This window comes from Rhineura floridana, chromosome 6 (genome assembly GCF_030035675.1).
Source record: "Rhineura floridana isolate rRhiFlo1 chromosome 6, rRhiFlo1.hap2, whole genome shotgun sequence".
NCBI lineage: Eukaryota > Metazoa > Chordata > Lepidosauria > Squamata > Rhineuridae > Rhineura > Rhineura floridana.
Genome location: NC_084485.1, coordinates 71,807,620 through 71,831,931, shown reverse-complemented (window position 1 = coordinate 71,831,931; position 24,312 = coordinate 71,807,620). Strand labels below are relative to the sequence as shown.

Genomic DNA, 24,312 nt, shown 5'->3' with positions numbered 1-24,312 from the left:
TACATGGTAAGTAGTGAAAGAGGAGGGGGAGTGAATGGGTAATAGAATGCTTGATGATTGGCTGAATGTTTAAAATGGCTGACAGTATAAATGAAAGGATGACAGGTAAATCTGGGTGAATGTGAGGTGGTGAATTGTGGAATCTGGGGGGAGAAGAGAAAGAGTGGATTGCTTGGTGGGGTTTAGAGAGTTGTTTACCAGGAGGGAGGTGGAGTTCGGATTAGTATTGAGTAAAACCATATGCTTATGTGCCTTAAGAAGAAATCTTGTTAATCTTGTTAGCTTTGTTATCTTTAATAAATACTTAATTTGGTTTACCAAAGGCCTGATCCTTGGCTGGGGTTTCACAGACCAGAAGGGAGGGTAAGGTAATGACCAAGGCTGAAGGAGAACTGTAACAAATGGTGGCAGCAGTGAAGAGAATAACAATACCAGTATTCAGAGTCTCTGGGAATACTAGTATTGGGACGTTACTGGTGGTTGCCTAGCAGGGGGATCTGTTGAGATCTGTGCTAGAGCGGATAGGTAAACCATAAGAGAGAGCGGTCCGGACTGGTGGAGTCCCTGGTGGTGCCTAGAGACAGGCAGTAACCACGAGCAGGTAGGAACCTGACAGGGAGAGCCAGGGAAGGACGCCTCACAGTCACATCCACAGCATAAATCTGAAACACTCTTATACCACTTTAAGAGGCATGGCTTTTCCCAGAAAATCCTGGGAACTGTAGTTTAAGGGTGCTGAGAGTTGTTAACAAATTAGTTGCCAGAATTTTTTTTTTTGAAGGAAGCCATGACTCTAAAGTGGCATACACCCTCAAGTCTTTTATCCTACAGGTTTTGCAGGGTCCGAAGCAAATGAGTACGTAAAGTTTAAGGTGTGGATGTGACCTGAATTTGAATACAATTTGACTGAACTTAAAAACTGCACTAATTTTAACCATTGATTTCAAAACCACACTGATTTTTTGCTTTCGTAGAATTCGCAAGCACCACTGGGTATGAGGCTGCTACTTCAAGATAGACTCAAAAAAGAATCTTGTGGTATAAGCCTTTGGGAATGAGAGCTTTTAAATTTACAGATTTTTCTTCATGTGCACATGCATGTGGGTGTGTTTATAGATATGTATTATAAAGTCAGAAAATTTAAGAGTTAGAAAGTAACTTAGAGGTCATCTAGTCAGCCCCCTGCTCAGTGCAGGATGTAACAACAGCAGACCTGACAAATGACCATCCAGCCTCTACTTAAATTCTTCCAGTGAAGGAGAAACCATCACCTCCCAAGGCCATCTGTTTCACTGTCAAATGGCTCTTACTGTTAAGGAGCTTCCTCAAATGTTTAGCTGAAAGTGACTTCCTTTCAATTTCCACCCATTAGTTCTAGTCCTACCCTCTGGGGCAGCAGAGAACAAGTCTGCTCTAACCTACATGATAGCCCTTTGGATATCTGAAGTCAGCGATCATATCTCTGCATAATTTTCTCCAATTTAAACATACCCAGTTCTATACCTGCCCATTGGCGATAATTCTTTATGCATTTGAAGAAGTGGTTTCTAGTGCACAAAGACTTAAGCTACAATTAATCTGTTAGTCTTTAGAGTGCCACAAGCCTCTCTCTTGGGTGTTGGCAGTAACTTGGCTATCCTCTGTAACAATTCAAAGTGCAGCTGCTGATCAAGAAGGTAGCCAGAAACCATCGATGTGTGAGAGAAAGAGAAGAAATCTTTTCCCCCTCCAATACCGTGCTGTCTAACTTTGCTCTTTGGGCAAAGGTACTAACTTGTCCTGGTGGATCTGATCCTTGACTACTTTTTCCCAATAGTGATCAGAATGGCAAAGAAAAGCAGGAGGATCAATAAAGAGTGGCAGGGAGAAAGACAGGAGATATTGGTATAGAAGTCCGCTTATACTTGGCTACCACCCCAGATTCTTGAGACAATAAGGGTTAGGCAATGGTCAAGTGTATTGCAGCAGGGCACTTGAGGGCCCAGAATAGAACTGTGGAGGTGTGAGGCCTAAGAAGAGGTAGTGTATCCTGAAGGGAGTCCTGGTGGGTCTCATTTGGCCTGTGGGTTAGACACTGCTCAACTCAACTCCCCCTTGCTCATTTCAGCCTCTGAAGCCATAAACCGAGATAATAAATAGCGTGGGTGGCGAGCAACGTATCCTGTCCAATTAGTATAGTTTTCAACGTGGCTAGCAATGTGATTAAAACAATACAATGAAGTAAAAGCTAACAAAAATCAGCAGCAGTATCAAAGTTAAATCGGCAGTATTTAAAATAATAAAGATAAATGAAAACATATTGGCAACACCATAAAAATAAAACCATGAAATCTAGATTTGGTGGTTTGCTCAAACTATGTTGTTTTCATTCCCAGCCAGTGAAGGTTGGTGGCTCTGATGTCAAGGGAGCAGTGAATCTGCTTTGGGTTTTAGTCCAAACTTCCAAGGAGCTGTCCAAGGTACTTACAACCTTGAAAGTTTGGACTAAAACTCGGAGCAGATTCACTGCCCCCCTGGAGCCAGGGGGGGAGCCACCAGCCTCCATTGCTCCCAGCAACTATGTTTCTAAAAAGGCAACAGCCACAAGCCCAATAAATGTTTTAACTGGTATTTTGATTTGCAGGTAGTCACTAACAAAGCTTTGTCATGTGAGTAGTTCTTCAAATTTGTTTCTCTTATCCTGAATAGCTAAGTTGGAAATACATTGACAGGGGCAAAAGGCAGAACTTCCCTGTTTCCCAGTTAAGGATGAGGTAATCAAGGTGTTTCTGGGTTAAGCAGGACTGATAGAGGAAGAGAGACAGAAAGTTGAATTTGGGCTCTCTAAGCTTCTTAGGGTGCTGGGTATCTCCCAGAAAATCAGATGTGGAAGCAATGGGCTTTGGCCTTGTTAAGAGTATTTAAGCTGTGCCTTCATCTGTGGTCAACCTGTATATGTAAATAAATGCAAATATTACAAAACGCCAGGAAGGCTGTAGTGATCTCCTACAGGGAACCAAACCTGAGCAAGCACTGTGCCCTAGAAACTTCTTGCCACTTGTGAGTAGTGGAGTGAGCTTATCAATATTGAGTAGTAGTGAAGTTCCTCTGTGTATGTGCCAGAGTCTAATGTGTCTATGTTGTGTTGTGCATGGGGGAGGAGGAGGGAAGGCTTTAAAAGCATGTGGCTTCTAGGCTGATCTAAATCTAGACTGATCTCTTTTTTAGAAATTAGATAGTAATGTCAGGCTAATCCAAAACACACACAACACAGTATAGAAATTGTCACTGTTAACAATAAATAAGATTCCCTTCCCCAACTCCATGTCCTAAGAGATCCTAGTAAATCTCTCTCTCTCTCTCTCTCTCTCTCTCTCGGTCACATGAAAATAGAGTCTTGACAGACCACTTAATGATCCTTAATGATTTTTCTGCCTGTTATAGGAACTGTAATGTGCTGTGCTAGATGCTGTTATGATTTTTTATTGCTTCTTTTATTTCTTATATATTTTACTGTATTGCAGTTCAAATTCCACAGAATTCAAATTGTAATACAGTGAAATACAATATAAGAAATAAAAGCAATAAAATACAATTAAAAACATTGTGTTTAATGTGGTTGATGTGCTGTCTTCAACCACAAATCCACAGATATGCCACAGACCACCTGAATGAAGCTTGCAGACCACTAGTTGTCTGGGTACCACAGTTTGGGAACCCCTGTTATAGAACATAGGGAGCTGCCTTATACTGAGAGACACCATTGGTCCATCTAGCTCAGTACTGTCAACACGCAGCAGCTGTCCAGAGTTTCAGGAAGGGCCCTTCTTCCTCAGCTCTACCTGGAGATGCAGGGGATTGAACCTGGGACCTTCTGTATACAAAGTAGATACTCTGTTACCACTGAGCTGAGGTTCTTCCCCAGATCTAACCATGCAATCCTGTACATATTTACTCAGAAGTAAGTCCCCTAGATGTCAATGGGGCTTATTCCAAGGTAAGAGGGTATAGCTTCTATGATGCAGATACAGTATCTGACGTAAACGTTAGGTTGCTGTTGCACTCTTTTGGAAACTGTTTGCTTGCTCATCCATCCCCTGTACCTATTTACATCCGTCCGTGAAATGTTTGAGACCAATTCTACTCAGGCAACGACCCAGCGTTTCTCACCCAAGTTTGAATAACTCTCCGCCCTCAGACGGCCTTATATGACACGCACACACCCCTTCTAGCAGAAGAACCCCCGCCAACCGCCGCCGGGGGAGCGCGCTGGGTCGGCTCTATTTGCTGACGACGGAAACCTCTCTTTGGGGGCGGGGATGGGCTTGGGCCGTCGTCGTGGCGATATGCTAATACCATCCTCACGCCGCTGACTGGCCAACGGGGTGGCAATGCGTGGTGGCGTCAGACTCATCACGCGTGACGTGAGGGAGGGGCGGGGAGAGCTGTGGCTGTCGGGCCGGGTTGGGGTTTTTAATGACAAAAGTTCTTCGCCGAGCGTGGCCGAGGAGTGTGCGTGGTTCGTTGCCAGCAGGTGAGGTGACGGAGGAGCGCCTGGCGTTGGTAGGACGACTCCCCCCTTGGGACGGGTTGTGGTGCGGGACAACTCACAATAGGGAGCGTAGTGTTCCCGATTAGGGGGGATGTCTACGTTGGGGGTGCTGCCGAGGCCTCAGGAGTACCCAGTGGCGCCGGGTGTTGGCCAGCTGCTGCTGAGGGGCAACAGTCTCTGCGAGGTTTGGGCGCCGTTGTCTGGCTCTGTGCCTTGCACAGCGACACCAACACCACCCTCTCCAAACCTTTTCTTCTCAAGACTTTGGGGTGATGATGGAGGGATGGCGCAGGACAGCTGATGCTCGCTTGTCTGTGCTTTTTTCCCTTTTGGAAGGTGGGAAAGAGGTAACAGAAATGTGAATCTGTGTCTTAGCCTTTTCTTACGTTCCCCCCCTGCCCCCTCCAGCTAGCTGTGGGTTATGTTGGACCCTGAGCGACTCACCTTCAACACCCCCGTCCTCCTCAGTCCCCACCCCACCCCAGCGTGCTCCTCAAAGGCACCCAAGCGAGTGGCGCGTCATACATGCTGTTTCTGAATAGTATGTTAGGGGTATGCCCGTGGCACTTCCCTAAGAGAGTGTGATCTGCTACTTCTGCTTGTTTATGTACGTGCTTACTGAGGTTGCATCTCTCTCTCTCTCTCTCTCTCTGTCGCTGGGCAGTGGCATTGGGACCAAACCTTCCTAGCGTGCTACCCAGAAAGAGCACACATGATCTGCCATCTTTGCCCAGCTTGTTACCCCCCTCCTTTGTGGGCACTGCTTTAGGAGGAATAAGGATTGGGCTCACTGGCCCAAATCCCCACTGTTATGCCGCCCCCCCCAAGGGCAGATGGCACAGGGCAGGTGATGCTGGCTTTCTCTCAAGGGGGAAAGTGAGTGGTGGTTGCAACGACTGGCTTATGCTGCCCGTGATGGCTCGCCTGCCACTTTGGGAGGTCCAGCGGTAGGGATTGGGTTCACCACACTGTTCAGTCAGAGAACAGAGGTGAGCGGTAGCTGCTCTGGCCGCTGTCCACTGTGGATGCCACTGTGGGGAGAAGTCCAGCCAGCAGATCTGCCTAGAGAAGGCAGTGCCTGTACTTGGAGTAGCTTGCCTCCTCTAGCTTGTTCACCCTCTATCTCTGGGCAGGTTATTAGGCTCTGCAACACTTCCTTAAGGAAAGCATGTGACCTGTGACTACAGTCTGCTTAGGTGGTGCAGGAGAAATGATTGGGCCCAATACCCACCACTTTGATGCCCAGAGATTGAGTATGGATGTTCAAGTGGGCAGACTCAGCTGCCAGCCTAAGCATGAAGCAATTGTCTCATCCTCTTTCACTCACTTGTACTTTCCCTCTGGGTGGAATATCAGCAGGGACTGGACCCAGGAGCCCAATCCTTGGTCACCCTAAGGCAGTAATCTGAGAGAAAAGGACAAGCAAGCTGAGGTTGCATCTCTCTCTCTCTCTCTCTCTGTCGCTGGGCAGTGGCATTGGGACCAAACCTTCCTAGCGTGCTACCCAGAAAGAGCACACATGATCTGCCATCTTTGCCCAGCTTGTTACCCCCCTCCTTTTTGGCAGTGTAGTGGACTGTATTTGTCAGATAGGGGTCGTGAGAAGGATTAGGAGCAATGGAGACATGTTGTTGAAGATCCCTATAACCTAGTACTGACTCTGCGGGTTTGGAAGTACAAAGAGGAAAGGCTAAGACATAGATTTGCCTTTCTGTCTTGCCACCACCATCGTCTCCCCAGCATACTTATTTTTTAAATATATAGACTGTTTTAATAAAAATCCCAAATACATACAACTCTGCTTTTAAACACAGTTAAAAATTAACATTAAAACAAAGACTGTCCTGTCTGAGACTTGACAAGATTATGTGCCAGCAAAAAGTCATACACCTAGCAGCAATGGCAAAAAAACCAAAGCACAGCACGTCAGAAAAAGTGATAGGGAAAGACAGAGTAATGGATAGCTGAAATTTTTACTTTGCTTTGTTATTCATCTTATCCCGATATTTAGGAGGAAGGACTGAGTGGACTACAAATCTAAATAAAATGCATTCCTGATTATGGTCTCTGATTCTAAATAACTCTTTTTTGTGGAAGTTCATATATTTTAAAATAACATTAGTTATTACCGTTCATTATTTAACGGTTGGAATTATAGTAAAATCCTTGTAAAAGTTCTTTTGATATTCAGAACATAGAATTTACAATATTTGAAGAAAAGGCTATCTTCTTTGACAGTTATTACCTGGGTTTTTTGAAATGACTTTTAAAAGAAGTTCACTTTGGTCATGCAGGATGTTTCCAAATGCTCTGGTTTGCCTCTGGGACTGAAGGTGTTGCCCTAGCTTTGGGAGTAGGTGGGATTGTTCTAGTGCTTGAACTAGCATCCCAGAGTAATCAGATTGCTTTGAATAGGACACAGGTATTGTATCTGTAATAGGGCACCAAGGAAGTATTGTGTCCCCTTTTCCATAGACAGGATGGTGGTAGGCAACCTTCACAAGCTGTGTACTTTGCTTTGCTTTCCCTAGTGTAATAGTGTATGTTCTTGTCTTATGAAGAATACATAAGCCAGAATGGAGAACCTCCAGCCCGCAAGTTAAACATGGCCTGCCAGGGGTTTCAGTTTAGTCTGTGAGGCCATGTTCTTCAAGCCACATTGTCCTGCCCCATACCAGATGCTATAAGTGACATCAGATGTGGGGCAGGTACAGATGTGGCTTCAGAGGAAGTCAGAAGCTTAAAGTAGGTTCCTGATTGTTCCTTTGCTTGTAGCAAGGTATGCTTCAACCATCCACAATTATGTCATGTGATTAACAGGTGGGTGTTCCTACCCACCTGTCAAAGTTGGCCTGCCAAAAAGGTTTTCCATCCCTGACCTAAGCCTTTGGGAAAAGTCAAGGCTTTTGCATAATTGTTGGAGTTTTTGGTTTGGTGTGTGCTGTTTTCTTTTTAAGAATCTATGCTCCACTAGTGCAAGGCCCTATAAAGCTTGGGACCAGGATATCTGAACAACCGTTTTACCCCTTATATACCCAGTCAATCACTGCATTCTGCAGGTGAGGGCCTCCTGAAGATACCATCTTATCAGGAGGTCAATTCTGCACAACATAGGTTCAGCATAGTGGCACCAACCCTTTGGAATTCCCTCCCCCTTAGACAGGCACCATCTCTGTTATCTTTTTGGTGCCTACTGAATACCTTCCTCTTTCAACAAGCATTTTAAATAGAGACCTTACCCCAGCCTATGTCTGTGTTGGAATTGCTTTTTAATATGTTTTTAAAGCTTTTAAAAATATATATATATTTAAAGTTTTTTTTAAAAGATGTTTTGTTTTAATATGTTTTGAAGGATCTTTTGTTGTAAGTCTGTTTTCATGATGTTTTAGAGTGTTTTTAGTGCTTTTGTTTGCTGTCCTGGGCTCCTGCTGGGAGGAAGGACGGGATATAAATCTAATAAATAAGAGTAACTGATTTTATTATGCTTCATTTATCAGATTTATAGTCTGCTCTATCTTGTAGAAGGTAGATCTGGATCTTTTGGGAATCGCTGAGTAATTTGCAGATCAGCAAGGTTTCTGGCTCCCAGTTGTCTGAGGACAACAACTAAATAACTATTTCTCTCTCTCTCTCTCTCTCTCTCTCTCTCTCTCTCTCTCTCACTCACACACACACACACACACACACACACACACACACACACACACACACACACACACACACACACACACACACACACACACACACACACACACACACACACACACACACACACACACACACAATTAAGTTGCTGAAAAAGAACTCTTGGAAAAGGAAAAAAGGGAACAGTATTAATGTATGAATTAAAATTGTGTTAATAATTCACTATGGATAATCAAAATGTAATCTTTATAAGCAATATGATTATGATCTGCATAATGTAATATTTTGGGTTTATTTTGTTGGTTATGTTTATATTTTGTTTATTTTGAAAATAAAATTGTAAAAAAAATTTAAAAAGAACTTTTGGGGGAAGTAAGGAGTAGGTTTTGTTTGAAAGAACGTGTCAGCTTGGTTGTGATATCCATCACAAATTACTGCCTGAGCAGTTTGTTCAGGGGTACCCTGTCCCTTAATTCTTAGTTTATGTTTGTCTGCCTGAGCCACTGTTTTGCACTTAGCTCCAACTGGTGGACTTCAGTTCTAGTAAAAAAGTATTTCCTGCAAGCCTGAAATCTGCCATCCCTGTAGAGTTTATTTAAAACACTTCTTCCTGGCACATACATTTCGGTTCCTAACAGGCTCATAATCAAATAAATTAAATGGCAAAGAGATTAAGGCAAATGCGTTAAAATTAATTTTGTTTAATTGAGTTAAATATATAAAGATGACAAGGAAGATTAACTGTGTTGAATTTACTTGTATTTGTTTTAATATTTATCCACTTGTCCACCACATAGCTTTCCCTACTTTTGTCTAGGTTTCAAAAACCTCATTGGAAATACTTCAGAAATGTTGTTTGTTGTTAGTTTTAATGTGTGGAAGAAGACTTGGATGAAAGCTTCAGTAGAAACCCATTTGGTTTGCAGAGATGGAGAAATGGTAATTTGAAGTGCATAATGTAGTGCAGTCATTCCATAATACAAACATCTCTAATATATTGGACATGCTCCTAGTTGACAATGTTGTACAGCATTACAATAGTAACTTCTGAAAGAACTGGAAGGTAGGGCAGGAAGATAGTTAATTCCCCGTGTGTAACAGATACAAATGTAGGAAACAGTGCAAGGAGTGCTCAGAAATCTCTAGAATGAGCACGGGTCGGGATGGAAAGATGGGCTTGCTGAAATTTGATTGAATACAGCATCACTTTCCTTGGGAGGAATGTATACAGGAGAATTACAATGTGTTTGTGATACTTATCTGTTTACATACGTGCAAAATGAGAAGGGGAGGGGAATCTATTAGGCAGACCAGCAGGCAGTGCAGCAATACTAGTCTTAACATAGCATCAGTCCCCAAAAGCAACAGCAGATTTCCAGTACTATTTCTTGCCGGGCAGCTGCAAAGACTCAACTCCTCCCCCTTGCCCTGTTGCTGGATGTAATTAAACTACCAAACTATTTTCTTCAGTTCCCGCACAAGGAAATGGGATGTAACACAAACATTCCAGTGACTTGAAGTAGCCACTAGCCATCAAAACTAATTAAGCAACTTGCTTTAAGTTAAGTTAAGTATAGGCTACACAAACACCTAGAACAGATCAACTTTGGAACTCCCTTCCTAGGGAAGCAAGAATGGCCCCCTCCCTTGCAGTCCTTCCGTCGGCAAGCAAAGACTTTTTTATTTCAACAAGCCTTTGGAACTGAAAGCTGTTAAGGACAGGACTTGAAGGGTGCTGCATTGCTGTTGCCTAACTGTATTATTTTAAACTGAGGTTGAATTATTTTAACTGTATGTATGAATGGTTTTAATACTGTAAATAGTTTAATTCGATTTTAATCTAGACTTTTGTATGTTTTTAATTATATGTGTGCTTTTATCTGGAAGCCGCCGTGAGTTCCAGTTTTGGAAAAAGGGCGGGGTAAAAATAATGATAATAAATAAATAAATAAACCCCATCTAGCATGACTTGTGGTAAGGGATGATGGGAATTGTAGTCTAAAAATATCTGGAGGGCTACATGTTTCCTTCCCCTGACGTAGTAAGAAAGTAATCTTCTCACTTTGCTTGGCAGAAAATACTCTAGTTCACCAATAATTCTAAACAGGAACCATATTTTGAATTAAGCAATGAAGGGCCAGCGTCACTGTCTGTGACTTGCCTCACGAGGGAGTGAGTAAGTGGACAAAGCCAAAGGGTCCTTTAACCGCTTCCTCCCCAGCATCAGCAGACAATAATAGAACTTTTTAATATGCACCTCAACCTTTCATTTTCTCCATGAGCTAAGACAATGGGAAACAAGAATGAGCACTGAGGGACAGAATTCTGATAGAATCTCTGGTTCTGTTCACAGTTTGCGGGTAGAGGGCAAGGGTCCATGTCAAGCTATGGGAGACAGTTGCTGAGTTGCATAATAAGGTGGACCCTGGGCTTGTGGGATACTCGGTAAAATGTAGGTCACCTCAAATGCAGGAGAGGCAGGATATAAACATTTAAATAAAATGCTTGGGCCAAATGGGAAGCACTTGGCCTGGCAGTTACCTAGAATAGTATGTTCCATTAACGGAAAGACTAGCAGCTCTTGATTTTTTTATCCTGAAACTTAACATACATTAATTATTCTTCCAGTCTAGTAGATGGCAAGCACCTGAAAGTGATTTCCCCTCTCCCCCTGCCCCCAATAAGTTTCACAACATTTAAGGCTGCAATCTGACCTGTGCACACTTACCTGGGAGTAGGTCCTGATGAACTCAGGGTTTTTTTACTTCTGAATAGACATGTCTAAGGTTGCACTGATAAAGGTGGTTTTAATGGAGTTTGCCAAAGAATGAAGAGTTTGTGGAATTCTAGGATATAGGAAGTGGCAAGTAAGCTCAACTTGGTTATATATTGGCATATGAAAGGGGGTCAGTTTCTAGGCTCTCTTGAATCCTGATTTCTGTAGTAAAGGCAATATGTTTTTTAAAACTGCTCTGAAATTACCCATCTAAGCCTCCTAGTGACTTTAGGGACAATTGCAAATTGTGGTCACCCCGTTGGTCCACTGATAACAGGGGACTCATACATGCTTGCTTACTTTTATGGTTTCTTTTAAATATATTTTATCCCTCTTTCTCCAAGGAGCTGAGAATATGGTTCTTTCCCCTTCCATGTTATCTTCATAGCAACTCTGTGAGATAGTCGAGGCTGAGAGAGTGTGTGTGAATAGAGTTCAAAGGTAACTAGTGAATGTCATGGTTGAAAAGGGAATTGCCTTAGTCTGACATTCTAGCTACACCACCACATTGGCTTTCTTGTTTTTTTTCCAGTGTTCTGTTCTGTTTTGTTTTTTTGGCCAAGCAGAAGAAGAATGGCCCAGTTTGGGCATTAGTCTTGAGAAATCTAGGTAGATATAATTATTAACATTTATTAGCTGCCCTTCACCCAAAGGTCCCAGGATGGGTTACAGCAATTTTAAAATACAGCATTGAAAACAATTAACAACCATCTAAACCACAAATGTGGTTTAGATGCACAACCTATACTCTGGACAAGAGTAAGGACAGAATATGGAAAAACCGACTGGTTCCCAATGAGAAAGAGTGTGAGAAAGGGGTGTATTTTATCACCATATTTATTTAAAATATATGCAGAACATATCATACGGAAAGCAGGATTGGACCAAGATGAAGGAGGTGTTAAAATTGGAGGGAGAAATATCAATAATTTAAGATATGCAGATAATACCATACTACTAGCAGAAACCAGTAATGATTTCAAATGAATGCTGATGAAAGTTAAAGAGGAAAGCACAAAAGCAGGACTACAGCTGAACTTCAAAAAGACTAAAGTAATGACAACAGAAGATTTATGTAACTTTACAGTTGACAATGAGGACATTGAACTTGTCAAGGATTATCAATACCTCGGCACAGTCATTAACCAAAATGAAGAGAATAGTCAAGAAATCAGAAGAAGGCTAGGACTGGGGAGGGCAGCTATGAGAGAACTTGTTGGACAGTAAAAAAAGCAGATAAGAGAAAAATCAACTCATTTGAAATGTGGTGTTGGAGGAGAGCTTTGCGCATACCATGGACTGCGAAAAAGACAAATAATTGGGTGTTAAATTAAACCAGAACTATCACTAGAAGCTAAAATGATGAAACTGAGGTTATCATACTTTGGACACATCATGAGAAGACATGATTCATTAGAAAAGACAATAATGCTTGGAAAAACAGAAGGAAGTAGAAAAAGAGGAAGGCCAAACAAGAGATGGATTGATTCCATAAAGGAAGCCACAGACCTGAACTTACAAGATCTGAACGGGGTGGTTTACAACAGATGCTGTTGGAGGTCGCTGATTCATAGGGTCACCATAAGTCGTAATCGACTTGAAGGCATATAACAACAAAAACCGCAAAATAGGGTGAATCCTATTATTGTGCTACCATCTCTGAGTTTTAGGTAAGATGGTTCGTTATCCAACTGTACTTCTGTGCTTTGCAGGGTTCCATAAGAATCAAAACGGTGCCTAAAAGATAATGAGACATATGAGAGAAGAGACGACCACATACTTCTCTTAGGTGTCTCTTTTCATTGTAGTGTGTTGTACACGATCAAGTGGGTTTTGATTTAGAATTATTATTTTTCATAGGTGTTTATATTTGTGTCTCTGAAAAAATAAGGTGACAATGGGGGAAGTGTTCAGAGGTTGTCAGGGACCTTACTCTTGTTATGCTTAGTTGACATAAGTATTGCCTTGCATTGTTTTGTAGTGATATGTTCTGGCATTTGTCATTGTGTTTTTCTCTCCTAAATCTTTCCTGGTTGGTGGACTTAAGTTCAGGCTTGTTACAATGTATGAGCAGCCAGGCTCTAACATGCATTGCCACTAGGGTTGCCAGGTCAGAAGCATCCCAAAACCGGAGATTTTAGGGGCGGGCCCGAGTGATGTCATGGGGTGGGCCCAAGTGATGTCATTAAGCATGGTACATTAAGCATCAATCACAGTTGCTTGGAGCATACAATTAAAAAAAAATCTGATTGGAAATTAAGCTAGAAATCTTAGCTAAAAGATGGAACCTGGGTAGGGAACATTTAATCTAGCCTATTTGCTTTCGGCAAGAAGGGTTTAAGTGCCACCAGGCCAGGCCAGTCACCAGAAGGCCACTGTAGGAAGAAAGGAGCCTATTGTTGTGGAGATGTTAGATGGAAGCATTTGGGAGTAAAGATGGATGCCCCTGAAGGCTGCAATTCTAAACACACTTACTAAGGGACTAAGCCCCATAGAACTGAACAGGACTTACTTCTGAGTAGATATAGTTTGGATTGTGCTGTTGGTAAAGCTTGACTAGGGATCCTCTGCAAAGACATCAATATCCAAGCAGGGTTGGCAACCCCCTGCCTGGAATGCCCTGCCCTTATCTTTTAATGTGGCTGCTCCAAACTTTTTTACAGATTTGACCCTTCACTTCAGAAAGGGGTCTGAGAAATGAGTAAGAGTAAGAAGATTCTCTACCCTTTCTGTCTACCCTGTGGGCTGCTATAAAATCACTTTGACAGCCAACCCGATTCCAGTGAGTAATAATTGACAGAGAGAAAACACACATGATTTGGTCTACCTTCACAGGCAGCAGCTTGGGAACAACAACTGCAGCCACACTTTCAAATATGTGAATTCTCTTTTACGACTATTGGGCAAGAAACAAACTGCCATGAAACCAACAAGGTGCATCATCACTGGATTTTAGGAGGTTGAGCTGAGCACATGCAACCACTGCTGTTGCTTCTATGGATGTAAGGGAGTGAGGTTAAAGGTAAATGAAATGCAAACAAAAACTGAAAAACAAAATACAGCGATGCTTTCCTAAATGCAATACCATACCAAACACAACAAGATTCCTATGAGTAAGGCAGACAACTTAGCATCCCACAACCAGTCAGGATTCATAACCAAAAACCAAAACTAAAAAAATCCTTGCAGCCAGTCAGTTAATACAGAATGCTGCAGCATGATTTCTGACATGAGTGAGATCCTATCAGTACATAATACCTCTGCTCTGAAATCTGCATTGGTTGCTGATTTGCCACCAGGCCAAGTTCAACTGTGCTTTCCATGTTATGGGTGCCACATAGTACTTGTTCTGCTCTTGTAAGAAATCAGTCCTGTCAAGTGGCAGCATTTTGGATACTCTGTTCATAGGATTTTCATGGTAAGTGGTATTCAGAGGTGGTTTACCATTGCCTTCCTCTGACTTCGGACACATACCATATTTTGGACACATAATGAGAAGACATGATTCACTAGAAAAGACAATGCAGAAAAACAGAAGGGAGTAGAAAAAGAGGAAGACCAAACAAGAGATGGATTGATTCCATAAAGGAAGCCACAGACCTGAACTTACAAGATCTGAACAGGGTGGTTCATGACAGATGCTCTTGGAGGTCACTGATTCATAGAGTCGCCATAAGTCAAAATTGACTTGAAGGCACATAACAACAACAACAACGAAGTGGCAGCACCTACACTTTGGAACTCCTTGTCTATTGACATTAGGCAGATGCCTCTTTTCAGCGCCTGCTAAAATCATTTTTGTTTAGGCTAGCCTATCCACGCATGTAGAAGCTATTGTGTTTTTAAATCTGTTTTTAACTCATTGTTGGTTTTATTAATTTGAATGTTTTTCAATACATGTCTTTAACTGTTTTTGCCAATAATTTTATTGTTTTAAACCGCGTTGAGATTTTTTACAATAAAGCAGTATGTAACTGTTGTAAATAAAATACATAAATTTTGGAGTCACAGCTTTTAAAAATGTTTTTAAAGATGTTTTGTTTTAATATATTTTAAAGTCTGTTTTTATGATTTTTAAAGTGTTTTTAGTGCTTTTGTTTGCTGCCCTGGGCTCCTACTGAGAGGAAGGGCAGGATATAAATCAAATGATAAATAAAAATAAATAACTAAACTTCATTCACACAACCCAAAGTTCAGAATCATGCCACTTCAAGCTGCTTTGCAACAGTTTATACTTGTTTTATGGTTATTGGTTTTTAAAGGGATTTATTTCTTATTGTGAGCTGCCTTGTTTTCCAATCACCAACCCTACCTCACAGGGTTGTTGGAAAGACTACACACACACACACACACACACACACACACACACACACTTGTAAATATACACCCCATATAATAGTTTATTGTCAAACCAGTTGGTCATTGCAGAACATTTTTTAAAAAATCAATATTAGTTTCCTACATAATAAAAATATGATACCTAGGTAAACCCTACCTAATTGCTTTAAAAATAGGATTGGAGGAGGAGGGAAAGATTTACAACACAAACACAATTCTTTGTTATGTTTACTCAAAAGTCCCATTAATTTACAGCACAATCCTAACCATGTCTACTCAAAAGTCAGTCCTAATTAATTCAATGGGGTTTACTCCAGGTACATGGGATTAGCATTGCTTTACTCCCAAAAAAGGAAGCATTGGATTAAATACTTTCATATTGCCAAGGTTTTCAAAGCACTGCCCTCTCCAACAGCCCAGGGTCTGACTCTTGCGCACAAGATGAAAAAACCTTTAAGGCATATTCTTACTTACTCAAACTGAAGATCTCAAAGCCACCATTTCCTGACTTTGCAATTAAGTGTAGGCACTGCCTGGGTCAACAAATCACAACCCTGGCTTCACTTATTGGCTACAATCCTGAAAGGGCGGGCTTAGTACCAGAGTTTGGGAAAGTTATTTTTTTAAACTACAACTCCCATCAGCTCAATCCAGTGGCCATGCTGGCTGAGGCTGATTGGAGTTGTAGTTTAAAAAAGTAACTTTTCCAAGCTCTGCTAGGAGCTGCTATAACAAATCCGTTAAACAGATTTAACAGTCGCGGGGGGAGGCTGATATTTTGGTGTATATCTCGGGAACCTGACCACCTAGAAACTTTTTTTTTAATTGAAGCGGAGAGTCCAGAGATTATGGTGGGTCAGCCAGAGAGCCGGAGGGGACCCCCAAAAACTGGAGTCTCAGGCCGAAAAACGGAGATCTGGCAACCTTAATTGTCACTGACTATCAGCAGTTGCTTTTTGCATAAATTAGCAATTAGCAAGTTAGTTTATTGGGAGTGGATATGTATTTGTACTGTAAATAGGGGAAGTGCTGTAAGTGTAGCATTTTCAACTACTAGGCCTTCCCCAGCCTGGTGCGCTCCAGATATTTTGGATTCTGACTCCTGTCAACCCAAGTCAGCATGGCCAATGGTCAGGAATGGTGGGTGTTGTAGACCAACAGCATCTGGAGGGCCACAGGTTAAGGAAGATTATCCTATTCCATGGTTCAGATCTAGGTGTTTGAGTGTTTCATAATGATCCCTGAGATAAAGAGAAAAGAAACACGTTTTCTATTTATTATTAACTGGTAGAGATAGAGAGCCAATGGCTTTCTGTGCTTCTCTGTTGGGTGATAAGACCAGTATAACAAGTGAGGTGTTACTTCTGAATCAGATGTTGGAATAGTACTTTGCAAATTTGGTTGATGGAATCCTTTTAAGAGTTGGTGAACTACTCTAAAGGCTTTCCCAGAACTTTCCCATGTAGAATATTGTGTCCGTCTCAGAGCATTGTACAGAAAGTTAGCCATAGAAGCCCAAACCGTGGTAATCACTTCTATAGTGAATGCCATACATTTTGTTGGGATTTAATTTTCTTTGCTGGCATGCTGTTTGTTTCTGGATGCAATTCAAAATTATGGTTTTGACTTAGAAACCTCTAAATGACCTTGGACCAAGGAATCTGAAGGTTCGCGCCTTCCTCTATAAATCACAGAGATAATCTACTGAGCCTTGCTGCAGGTACCTCCATCTTCAGAGGAGAGGGGCATGGCTGCCAGGGACAGGCCCTTTTATATTGTGGAATGCCATCCCTAATACACATTTGCCTGGCACCCTGAGCCCTATTCAGACATCAGTGCTCACCCCCCCCCAGTACTGAAAAGTTGCACGGCTAACCTTGCTAGGTTGGCAGGATTGGCCCAAGATGTTGCCTGAAGCAAGGACAAGACAGTGCCTCCTCCTCATTCCAGGTACAGAAGCTGAATGGGCTGACCATTGAATCCTATCTCATTACTAGCAATGGGGTAGCATCCTCCACTGCAGCAGGCTACTTTAAGGGGGTCCATGACAGGTTGTGTGGCCCACATAGTTCTGATCTCCAATGGAGGAATGGCTGTGGGTGCTGCCCTACAGTATCTTGTCTGAGGAGATTGTCTCAGTTTGCCTAATGAAAGGGCTGGCCCTGTAGGTTAGGACAATCTGATGTTTGTTTTCTTTTTAGATAGTAGGAGTTGTGCACTCTAGTCCTGGCAAAAGAAGCACATAATCAGTGAAGGAGGAGGGGAAGGGAAGAGTTGGAGAGAAAAATTGCAAAGAAATATATATTTCTCAAAAGAATGAGATAACAGCCACTATTGTGTCTGTCCCCAGTAGCCCTTGGTACAGCCTGAAATCTGTTTTGCAGCTGGCATAGTCACATCTAATTAACTTTATTCTTAATCTTGCCTGGCTTTCTCTTGTCTACTGTTCTCTCCCTTCCGAAGTTTTACTTAAATTCCAAGATTTACAGAGAACTTGAAAGCTTACTCGCTACTGTGTGAGTTTTGGTTGGCCCTGATAAAGGTATAATTCTATTGTGGCTTTTTTGTTGTTGTTTTTTCTAGCGGACCAAAATGATCATCTATGTAGTGTGAATGAATTCTCTTGAATAGGAACACTTGTTTTGTGACATTGTTGGGGCAGACATTTGCAGAAGGAGGCGTGGGGACAATCTCAAAATATTCCATGTTATTTTATTGGCATTTACTGGTATAAAATTGAGCTGTGTTTCACTATTTTTTCCCCAAGGCAAAGGCTTTCACCATAGATATGGACACAGCATTACCATTTTGCGTCCTTAGAAAACCATGTTCAGGCTTTTTTTACTTTTTACTTTTTTTCTATCTCTAGGGTGCACTATCTGTTCAGATTTGAGGAAATGTTTGAAAAGAAGGCTAATGTTTTATAGTGCTGTCCTCTACTGGGCAGAGACTTGTATGTTGCTTTCTTTTGAAGTAGGGTGAACTTGAGAGACCTGGGTCACAAAGTGCTGAATATTGAATTCGGTATGGTGGAAGCCCTGACATTTTGACTATACTAATTTACAGTACTAGAATTGTATTCAAAGGCCGTTCAAAACAGATCATTTACTAACTAGCTTTTCTCCTGATAGCCCAGAAAATAGCAGATACTCGGTTTATTTGTAGATATTAGGTCAGTTTGTGATTCTCTTCAAACTGAAAGTTGCTTATATGTCTGTACCTAACTCTGTATTATTTGGGAGGCAGAGTAGAAGGGCTGGTGGGGGGGATGGGTAGGCTGGAAAGCTTCAGGACAGATGAGTTTGGATGACGTCTTAATAAGCCAAGATATGAACGAACCTTTTGACTGTGTATGCAGCCCCTTTGCTCCTTCCTTTGTGGCATGAGCAAAGAAACCAGGAAGTCTTCTAACCATAGTTTCTGATTTCATCTGCCCATTTCACCTGAACCAGGAAACTATGGTAAACTGTTTTTGGAACTTAGCTTAGTGCCCTGGCTTGTCTAATACAGTTTCCTAGTTTGGATAAAATGGGAAGCTATAGGTAATGGAACACTTTATGGTTTGTTTGCTCCTGCTGTAAAGGGAGGAGAGAAGTGACTGCATGTGTGACGAAAAGGCTCATTCACATCTTGGTTTCTTAAGCCAAGATAGAATCATATGAATACAGTCATTTATTGCTGCAGCTGTGTTTTATCCAAGTATTAGTTAACTGTTTTTTTCAAAATAAAATAAATAACACCAGTCTTGTGTAAGCAATTCCTTAGTTATTATTGTATTAGATCTTTTGAAATAGAAAAATATTATTGCTAGAGTTCTCAAACAATTAATTAAAACACTCTTAGTTTTGATTATCATTTTGCTTATTTTGTATGTTTTACATTTTGTACTTTTGTTAGTCATCTTGAGTAAAAACAATATTGAAATTTGGATTGAAATATCAGAAAACCCCAAATCATTATGAATTATTTATTTCTAATCACAAGAATGCATCAAGTAGGGACAAAATTGCTTTGAAGTCAGGAAGGCACACCAGAACTTTGGACAAAGATGTATTGCCATTGGTTTCAGTTGAGTACAGTAGGGCCCCGCTTCCCGGCGCTCCGCTAATGCGGCAGCTTTCATTCCCCATTTTAAAGCCGATTTTGTGGCATTTTCACGTGATGCGCCCCATTATACTCAATGGGTTTCCGCTTTATGGCGGGGGCCCGGAACGGAACCTGCTGTATAAGCGGGGCCCGCCTGTACTATTGAGTACAAATTGCTGGTGACTCTTGTTAGGAGGAAAGCCATCATAAATAGTCAGCTCTCTGCCAATATGAATGGAGATGTGTAGTTGATATAGCAATAAGACCAGAGAGCCCTTGTGATTTTTCATTCAGTTGCATTACATATAGATATCCATATTAAAAAGGATATGGGAATTGAACTCAGATTTCCTGTTTCACATATTATGTTACATTTTGTAACCATATGACAAATGAGGATTCACAGTTGTGTGTATTGTACAGATATTTAAATTAATGAGCTAAACCTAACCATGACTCCTTCCTGCTCATGTGGCAGGCCTGTTTGGTGCCATCTGGTAACGTATATTATTACTGGGCCATCCAAATAGTATTTTTTAAAAATTGAGTTTTTCCACATAGGTGCTCACTGATAGATATAGGCTGCAATCCTGTGCACATCTGTGTAGAAGTAAGTCCCACTTGAACCCAATGGAGCTTACTTCTGAGTAGACACGTATTGGATTGCAGCATTAGTCTACAAGGAAAATGCAGTTATGTGACTTAGAATATGACTTTCTTGACTCATGATGGAATAACATAGGGATGGGAAACCTGTGGCCTTCCTGATTATTATTGTTGTTGTTACTACTACTACTACTACTACTACTACTACTACTATTTAGATGCTTTTCTCACCAAAGTGACCCAAAGCAACTTATATTAAAACCAGATAAACACACACACACAATCAGTAAAACCTAAACATGCATCTATATATTAAAAGCTAATCAAAAAGAAACACAATAGGCAATAAAAACCTAAAAACACATCAGATACAAATAAATATTTATTGTTGGACTCCAACTCCCATCACCTACAACCACCATGGACAGTGGTCAGGGATAAACGAAGATGTAGTCCAATGTGTCCATTAAATATAAATCCTAAGGCTATATATGTTTGTTTGGAAGTAAGCCCTACTCAGTTCAGTACAATTTTCTTCCTTGTAAGTGTGCTTTGAATTGCAGCTGTGTTCTGGTGCCAATTATGCATGGAGTGGAAATATGTTTTGCTCTCTTGCAGTTGTCTTCTACTTGGGACTTCCCTCATGCTGACATGGTAACTACAGGCTGGCTCTCACTAGGAGGTGAATGGAGACATCTGGTCCAAAGAGGTAACCTGCTTTTAAAATTGCAGTTTGAGGCTTCTGGGTATCTTTGAATACATACTGTTGTTCTCTGGAAGGTCCCAGTAGTGGTTGTAGGAGTCTATTGTTTGCAAACTCTGCATGTGTGATAATAGTGCTATGTTTGGACAGATGATACTCAATATGAATGAACACTACCTGTCTCAGAAGTGCTAACTGTGAAATATAGTAATGGGTGAGAGAATCAGAGCTTGGAAAAGTTACCTTTTTGAACTACAACTCCCATCAGCCCCAGCCAGCATGGCCACTGGATTGGGCTGATGGGAGTTGTAGTTAAAAAAAAGTAACTTTTCCAAGCTCTGGAGAGAATATATATTAATCTATTATAACCTGTGCTTTAGAATTCTGAGTATTATGGAGTAAGAGTATGTGTGAGTAGCATGCCGGTAAATTCTCACTGCTGATTTTTGGTAGTTTATTCTCTACATATCTTACTTCTGTAGCACCCCCACTTTAAAAATAAGAATCATTAGCATTAAAATTAGGCTTGTTAGACACTGAACCGTGACAGTTGATGCCTTTTCCCCCCAGGTGGCATGTCATTAGGCATGAGCTTGGAAAAGTTACTTTTTTGAACTACAACTCCCATCAGCCCCAGCCAGCATGGCCACTGGATTGGGCTGATGGGAGTTGTAGTTCAAAAAAGTAACTTTTCCAAGCTCTGGCCGGAAAACCACCTTTCAGGTGAGACTAACAGTCTGTTCGGTACTTAGGTACAGTGCTGTTAGCCCATGAAATTGTTCCACGCTGCTGTCTGGTAAATACTGTGCAGTAAATACTATGGAATTATGATACATGCAAAACATTAAAATTGGTTTGTGAGTTATGTAGCAGGCTGTCCTTGGAAGGCTTAACTGACTGAGACACAAAGTGTACCCAGTTACCTTAGTTGAGATAACATTGTGATTTCTTGCTGTGGAATGTAGGTTATGTGTTTCCTGGGCTTTACCAGTTTTGTAATGGCACAATTCCACCCTCTGCATGGAATCTTTCAAAAACGAGGGCAGAATATTGTAGATGTTTTTTGTGCTCTTCTGCAAATTGTTCTATTAATATTTAATAGATTCCCACGTTGCCAGTTCAGCATTTTAGTACCAAACCAAAAGTTTGTAAAATAGTATCTGAGTAAAGGGAGGAGGTACTATGCTTCCTGGAATTTTGTGCAATGTTGTGATATTGTCTCACCTGTACTGATCCAGTGGTCTGTTAAGGGAACAAGCATGGATTAGTATCATTGTTTTGTAGTATATGGCGATTGGCTGGAATGAATCAGAGCAACTGAATCCTTTCAGAAATCCCAAGTAGCTTTCTGTTTATCATCACCACCAACATTTATTTGTATGCTGCTTTCCCATGGTGAACCATGTTCAAGGCAGCTAAATGCATCAAAAAGTTTATGTGAGATAATTCACTAACAATTACAAGATGTAACAAAATTTAAATAGTCATAAACAGAATAGGTTAGTGAAAACATCTTGTATTAATAAATATACAATAAAATTAAACAATCCACTGATATTCACAATAAGGTTTAACGATAAAATACAAGAACACAATCCAGATAGCAGCAAAAATAACATATGTCCAAAACTCTGTCTTGACCGCAGCAACAATCCTTAAAGAATACCCCACCCCAATGACCCCCTTGAGCAGCAGAAGCAGCCTTTGTAGCCGCAGTCAGTCAGTTGGCTCTGTCCTCCCAGGCCAGGTGGAAATAAACCAGACAGAAAGCAGGGGCCAGGTCTTGCAGGACTCACAAGAAGATCTGTGTGTACTAGCCATGCTTTTAGAGTACTGTTTGGATGTTTGTTGTCAACAGTGTGTAAATATTTGGCACATTGGTTCAGTTACGCTGCACCTGCCTTTGTCAGGATTTGAATTTGATTCTGGATTAGAATTCTGTCAGTTTTCTTCATAGTTCTGGGCCGAACAGTACAAAACGTTAAAAAAATAGGTGTATCAGGATGAATGTTAGCCTAGACTGGCATTGCCTCTAATTGGCAGTGCAGCTAATCACAGAGTAGCCAGAAGATAAATTATAAATATTAACTTCTTACACACATTAATTTTTTTTAAATGAACCGTAGTTAATATTTGAGAGGAGGAATGGCAGGGGAAAGGGAAGGCTGCACTCTTTCCCCACCAGCTGTTTTTTGTACTTGAAATAACTTCCCCAAAAGCTGCTCTTCTCTGCCCCACCCCCAAGATTCCAGGTATGTATTTAGTCTTGTAAATCAGTCAGTGGGATCATTTGGCTGTTTATGTGTTCTAATGCTTTTGTTAGAAAACAGTGGTTAGGTGCTGGGAACAGCTTAAATAATATGGATGGGAGTATACTATTAGTTTAAAAAATCTCCCAAAACATAGCAATCTCTGTTTTGTTTTAAAATCCCAGTAATAATTGCAATTCCTTGACTCTTATGAACTTCCAGATTATACAGTTCAAAGTGTATGTTATTTGTTATTGGATATTTTCTTTTTTTATGAAATGCAGCTGCAGGGGCTTGCCCACCTAATTGGATCAGTGATGGATGGTGGTGGTCAGACTTTCCTCTTCTACTCTGCTTTCACTATCAAAATCCTAACTAGCGTACTGTTTGCCCTGTGGAAAAAATACCAGGTTGGTATTTCTCAGGAGCAGGGGACTGGTCTGGGGAGGAACAGGTTAAGCACATCTTCCCCACATAACTGTTTCAGTCAAATTTGCAGCCTCTACTCTGCAGTGATTGCGTTCTAAAGGTGAAAGATCCAATAATAAATTTCCTGAATTATGTGTAGTCTGGCTCTTAGAAAAAATATTTTTATCCCTACTCAGTCACGAAGCTCACTGGGTGACCTTGAGTCAATCACTGCCTCTCAGCCTAACCTACCTCACAGGGTTGTTGGGGGAATTAAATGAGGAGGGGGAGAGTCATGTACGCCTCCTTGAGCTCCTTGGAGAAAAGGTGGGATGTACATGCAATAAATAAGTAAATAAAATACATGGCAAATAAGATGCCCTGTCTGCCACCTTTAATGAGAACCATTGTAGACAGTCGGTAGGGTGTTGAACTTGGACCAGAGTGACCTGGCTTCAGATCTTTTTCTCATCATACTCATTGAATGGGCTTGGGCAAATCAACATTTGTCTGTTTTCATACCCTGTACCATCTATCTAACAGCATTGTTGCAAGCATGAATGAGAAAGTAACAGTGAAGCACCACACTCAAAATCCTACGGAAAGGGAATAACTCTGAGCATAAACTCAAAAGTCTTTTTTTTTATATACCAGTAGCCTCTTGTCCAGAGTATAGGTTGTGCATCAGGACAATCAGATGCTGTGGCACCCCCATTTCTTTTAAGGCATTCCATAGTTTTTCATGATCTACACAATCAAAGGCTTTGCTGTAATCTATAAAGCACAGGGTGATTTTCTTCTGAAATTCCTTGGTCCGTTCCATTATCCAATGTCTGTTTGTGATATGATATCTGGTACCTCTTACTTTTCTAAATCCAGCTTGGATGTCTGGCATTTCTCGCTCCATATATGCTAAGAGCCTTTGTTGTAGAATCTTGAACATTGCTTTACTTGCATGGGATATTAAGGC

The 24,312-nt window shown here is 41.2% G+C and overlaps 1 protein-coding gene across 12 annotated transcripts in view; it reads left to right on the top strand.

Annotated features, from left to right (window-relative positions):
* Positions 1-4,413: 4,413 nt before the first annotated feature.
* PPARD (peroxisome proliferator activated receptor delta) overlaps positions 4,414-24,312 on the top strand; it is a 72,600-nt gene continuing 52,701 nt past the window's right edge. For 9 of the 12 annotated variants that reach the window (XM_061632323.1, XM_061632317.1, XM_061632318.1 and 6 more), the window contains exons 1-2: positions 4,414-4,513; positions 20,601-20,691. The gene's annotated coding sequence lies outside the window, so the exon portion shown is untranslated. Of the gene's footprint in view, positions 4,543-20,600; positions 20,692-24,312 lie in introns of all 12 variants that reach the window. The other 3 variants (XM_061632314.1, XM_061632319.1, XM_061632322.1) reach the window with 3 other exon arrangements.